General features: G+C 52.5%; 1 non-coding gene across 1 annotated transcript in view; it reads right to left on the reverse strand.

Moving 5' to 3' along the window:
• The window catches only part of LOC124576032, a 1,910-nt gene extending 373 nt beyond the window's left edge, over positions 1-1,537 (reverse strand). The window contains exon 1 of the ribosomal RNA XR_006972456.1: positions 1-1,537. This exon is cut by the window's left edge and continues 373 nt beyond it. This is a non-coding gene — a ribosomal RNA (small subunit ribosomal RNA).
• Between the last annotated feature and the right edge of the window lie 3,463 nt (positions 1,538-5,000).

A 5,000-nucleotide genomic window follows, 5' to 3' on the forward strand; every position in this document is an offset into this window, starting at 1 on the left:
CCTGTTATTGCTCAATCTCGTGCGGCTAGAAGCCGCCTGTCCCTCTAAGAAGAAAAGTAATCGCTGACAGCACGAAGGATGTCACGCGACTAGTTAGCAGGCTAGAGTCTCGTTCGTTATCGGAATTAACCAGACAAATCGCTCCACCAACTAAGAACGGCCATGCACCACCACCCACCGAATCAAGAAAGAGCTATCAATCTGTCAATCCTTCCGGTGTCCGGGCCTGGTGAGGTTTCCCGTGTTGAGTCAAATTAAGCCGCAGGCTCCACTCCTGGTGGTGCCCTTCCGTCAATTCCTTTAAGTTTCAGCTTTGCAACCATACTTCCCCCGGAACCCAAAAGCTTTGGTTTCCCGGAGGCTGCCCGCCGAGTCATCGGAGGAACTGCGGCGGATCGCTGGCTGGCATCGTTTATGGTTAGAACTAGGGCGGTATCTGATCGCCTTCGAACCTCTAACTTTCGTTCTTGATTAATGAAAACATACTTGGCAAATGCTTTCGCTTCTGTTCGTCTTGCGACGATCCAAGAATTTCACCTCTAACGTCGCAATACGAATGCCCCCGCCTGTCCCTATTAATCATTACCTCGGGTTCCGAAAACCAACAAAATAGAACCGAGGTCCTATTCCATTATTCCATGCACACAGTATTCAGGCGGGCTTGCCTGCTTTAAGCACTCTAATTTGTTCAAAGTAAACGTGCCGGCCCACCGAGACACTCACTCAAGAGCACCCTGGTAGGATTGCAACGGGGTCCGCCTCGGGACGCACGAGCACGCACGAGGCGCGTCGCACGCCTTCGGCTCGCCCCACCGGCAGGACGTCCCACGATACATGCCAGTTAAACACCGACGGGCGGTGAACCAACAGCGTGGGACACAAATCCAACTACGAGCTTTTTAACCGCAACAACTTTAATATACGCTATTGGAGCTGGAATTACCGCGGCTGCTGGCACCAGACTTGCCCTCCAATAGATACTCGTTAAAGGATTTAAAGTGTACTCATTCCGATTACGGGGCCTCGGATGAGTCCCGTATCGTTATTTTTCGTCACTACCTCCCCGTGCCGGGAGTGGGTAATTTGCGCGCCTGCTGCCTTCCTTGGATGTGGTAGCCGTTTCTCAGGCTCCCTCTCCGGAATCGAACCCTGATTCCCCGTTACCCGTTACAACCATGGTAGGCGCAGAACCTACCATCGACAGTTGATAAGGCAGACATTTGAAAGATGCGTCGCCGGTACGAGGACCGTGCGATCAGCCCAAAGTTATTCAGAGTCACCAAGGCAAACGGACCGGACGAGCCGACCGATTGGTTTTGATCTAATAAAAGCGTCCCTTCCATCTCTGGTCGGGACTCTGTTTGCATGTATTAGCTCTAGAATTACCACAGTTATCCAAGTAACGTGGGTACGATCTAAGGAACCATAACTGATTTAATGAGCCATTCGCGGTTTCACCTTAATGCGGCTTGTACTGAGACATGCATGGCTTAATCTTTGAGACAAGCATATGACTACTGGCAGGATCAACCAGGGAGCTGCGTCAACTAGAGCTGAGCAGCCGGCCGCCCGGGAGTGTGTCCCGGGGGCCCGCGCGAACACGCAAGCGTCCGCTCAATTATTCTGCAAACAGGAGGAGGCTGAGCTCCCCTGCACAATACACCTCGAAACCCTCTCAGGTCCCGGCGGCGCGCAGCGCCGTCCTAAGTACTTGGTCGGGTTCGAGAGAGGCGCAATCGCCCGGAGTTTGGCGAGTAGACGCTTTAGGTGCGACCACCCGTGCTCCCAACTGAGCTTGCCGCTGCCGACAGAGGCCCGGGAGCGTGCTGTCGTGGCATTGCCGGCGGGAGACAACACGCGCCACCTACGGTGACCGGCAGCTCCAACGCCAGCGCCACAGAAGGACAAAAGCCCCACTTGGGTGCCGAAGCGAACTCTCCCAGCACAGCGCACGCGCCAACACGTCCGCACAGCTGCGATACAAACCACCTGCGAGAACCGCAGAGGCGACCGAGCAGCAGACGGCGTCGCGGCGCCGAGCGCCGGGCGGCGGCGCATCCTCAGCGCACACAGTCCTCAATCGGACCAGCACACTGCAGATGTCCACCGCGCTTCGCACCGGGCCCGCGAGGACCTACTTTGGCCGCACGGCGCCGCGTGCAGGGTGCGCCGGCGCGCAGCTGCGCCGCCTGCCGCCTCCGTCGGCCGGCGCGCCTGCCACTGGCCGCCCCCACCAGCCGGCTGTAGCGCGTGCGCCCACGCACCGCGCGGCCAGCACGCCGGGAGGCCCCCCCTCACCGGCCGGGGACGGTCCCACCCAGCCACCGCCGCGTATCGCTTCACACCCAGATGCCATTCACGTTCGTGGGCATGGTGGGTATCGCTGGAACAACCGGTTGGTAGCTCAACCGATCGTCGCCATCACTGATTCACCTCTAGCGAGAACAACCGCACCACAACGGTTTACCAGTTGTTCATTTGCATAACGTCACCAGCAAACGTAGGCGTCCATCGCCATTTGCAAATTCAACGATTGTTGCATGCCTGTGTCAGGTGTCACGACACACTATGTCTGCCCACATACACGCAACAACATGTGCACGCTTCGCGAACACGTGGAAGGTGGCCCCCGTACGTATGCGATGTCCATTGCGCGAACGACTGTCAACCGGCCTCTGTCGCATGTCGCAGATGTGGAACGCAGTGCACCATGCTATCACGGTGTGTGAGAAGAGACGACTACGTCTGACAACACGCGCCACTACATCAACAGACGGCTCATGCTGATCGCCATCCAGGGCATACCACACTGCAATCCAGCTCTTATAGGGAGACGACACGTAGCTGAGTGCACAACATTTGGACCGCATGGTTCGCCGTTGTTGGCGCAGTCGTTGTACGGTCACATGTACCACGATGTATCATTCAGTACATGAGGACCAATGTGCAGTACAGTGTGTGATTTGGACGTACAACATCAGCGGACAGTTGACACAGGCCGTACCACAGCGTAGGCTAAGTGCTTCGCACATGCGAATGCCAATGAACAACTGCAAATGCCAATGAACAACTGCAAAGGGCATTGAGCATGTACGTCCTGCTGCCATCCACATTACAGTGTATAGCTGCAAGGTGTTTAACATGAAGCGATACACTGGGGACCGGGCAGTGCGAGTAGCAAACTATATTGCGGGGGTTGCAGTTAGGCAACACTACACTAATTTAACGCGTCGTATGACAATTACAGAGCAGGTTAAGGCCCAACGTGTGTTGGGTTAAGGCCCAACGTGTGTTGGGTTAAGGCCCAACGTGTGTTGGGTTAAGGCCCAACGTGTGTTGGGTTAAGGCCCAACGTGTGTTGGGTTAAGGCCCAACGTGTGTTGGGTTAAGGCCCAACGTGTGTTGGGTTAAGGCCCAACGTGTGTTGGGTTAAGGCCCAACGTGTGTTGGGTTAAGGCCCAACGTGTGTTGGGTTAAGGCCCAACGTGTGTTGGGTTAAGGCCCAACGTGTGTTGGGTTAAGGCCCAACGTGTGTTGGGTTAAGGCCCAACGTGTGTTGGGTTACGTTAAGGGGCAATGTGGGTTACGTTAAGGGGCAATGTGGGTTACGTTAAGGGGCAATGTGGGTTACGTTACGGCGCAATATAGGTTACGTTACGGCGCAATATAGGTTACGTTAAGGCGCAATATCGGTTACGTTAAGGCGCAATACAGGTTACGTTAAGGCGCAATACAGGTTACGTTAAGGCGCAATACAGGTTACGTTAAGGCGCAATACAGGTTACGTTAAGGCGCAATACAGGTTACGTTAAGGCGCAATACAGGTTACGTTAAGGCGCAATACAGGTTACGTTAAGGCGCAATACAGGTTACGTTAAGGCGCAATACAGGTTACGTTAAGGCGCAATGCAGGTTACGTTAAGGCGCAATGCAGGTTACGTTAAGGCGCAATACAGGTTACGTTAAGGCGCAATACAGGTTACGTTAAGGCGCAATACAGGTTACGTTAAGGCGCAATACAGGTTACGTTAAGGCGCAATACAGGTTACGTTAAGGCGCAATACAGGTTACGTTAAGGCGCAATACAGGTTACGTTAAGGCGCAATACAGGTTACGTTAAGGCGCAATACAGGTTACGTTAAGGCGCAATACAGGTTACGTTAAGGCGCAATACAGGTTACGTTAAGGCGCAATACAGGTTACGTTAAGGCGCAATACAGGTTACGTTAAGGCGCAATACAGGTTACGTTAAGGCGCAATACAGGTTACGTTAAGGCGCAATACAGGTTACGTTAAGGCGCAATACAGGTTACGTTAAGGCGCAATACAGGTTACGTTAAGGCGCAATACAGGTTAGGTTAAGGCGCAATACAGGTTAGGTTAAGGCGCAATACAGGTTAGGTTAAGGTACGACATAGGTTAGGTTAAGGTACGACATAGGTTAGGTTAAGGTACGACATAGGTTAGGTTAAGGTACGACATAGGTTAGGTTAAGGTACGACATAGGTTAGGTTAAGGTACGACATAGGTTAGGTTAAGGTACGACATAGGTTAGGTTAAGGTACGACATAGGTTAGGTTAAGGTACGACATAGGTTAGGTTAAGGTACGACATAGGTTAGGTTAAGGTACGACATAGGTTAGGTTAAGGTACGACATAGGTTAGGTTAAGGTACGACATAGGTTAGGTTAAGGTACGACATAGGTTAGGTTAAGGTACGACATAGGTTAGGTTAAGGTACGACATAGGTTAGGTTAAGGTACGACATAGGTTAGGTTAAGGTACGACATAGGTTAGGTTAAGGTACGACATAGGTTAGGTTAAGGTACGACATAGGTTAGGTTAAGGTACGACATAGGTTAGGTTAAGGTACGACATAGGTTAGGTTAAGGTACGACATAGGTTAGGTTAAGGTACGACATAGGTTAGGTTAAGGTACGACATAGGTTAGGTTAAGGTACGACATAGGTTAGGTTAAGGTACGACATAGGTTAGGTTAA

The sequence above is a fragment of the Schistocerca americana genome, unplaced genomic scaffold (assembly GCF_021461395.2).
Source record: "Schistocerca americana isolate TAMUIC-IGC-003095 unplaced genomic scaffold, iqSchAmer2.1 HiC_scaffold_243, whole genome shotgun sequence".
NCBI lineage: Eukaryota > Metazoa > Arthropoda > Insecta > Orthoptera > Acrididae > Schistocerca > Schistocerca americana.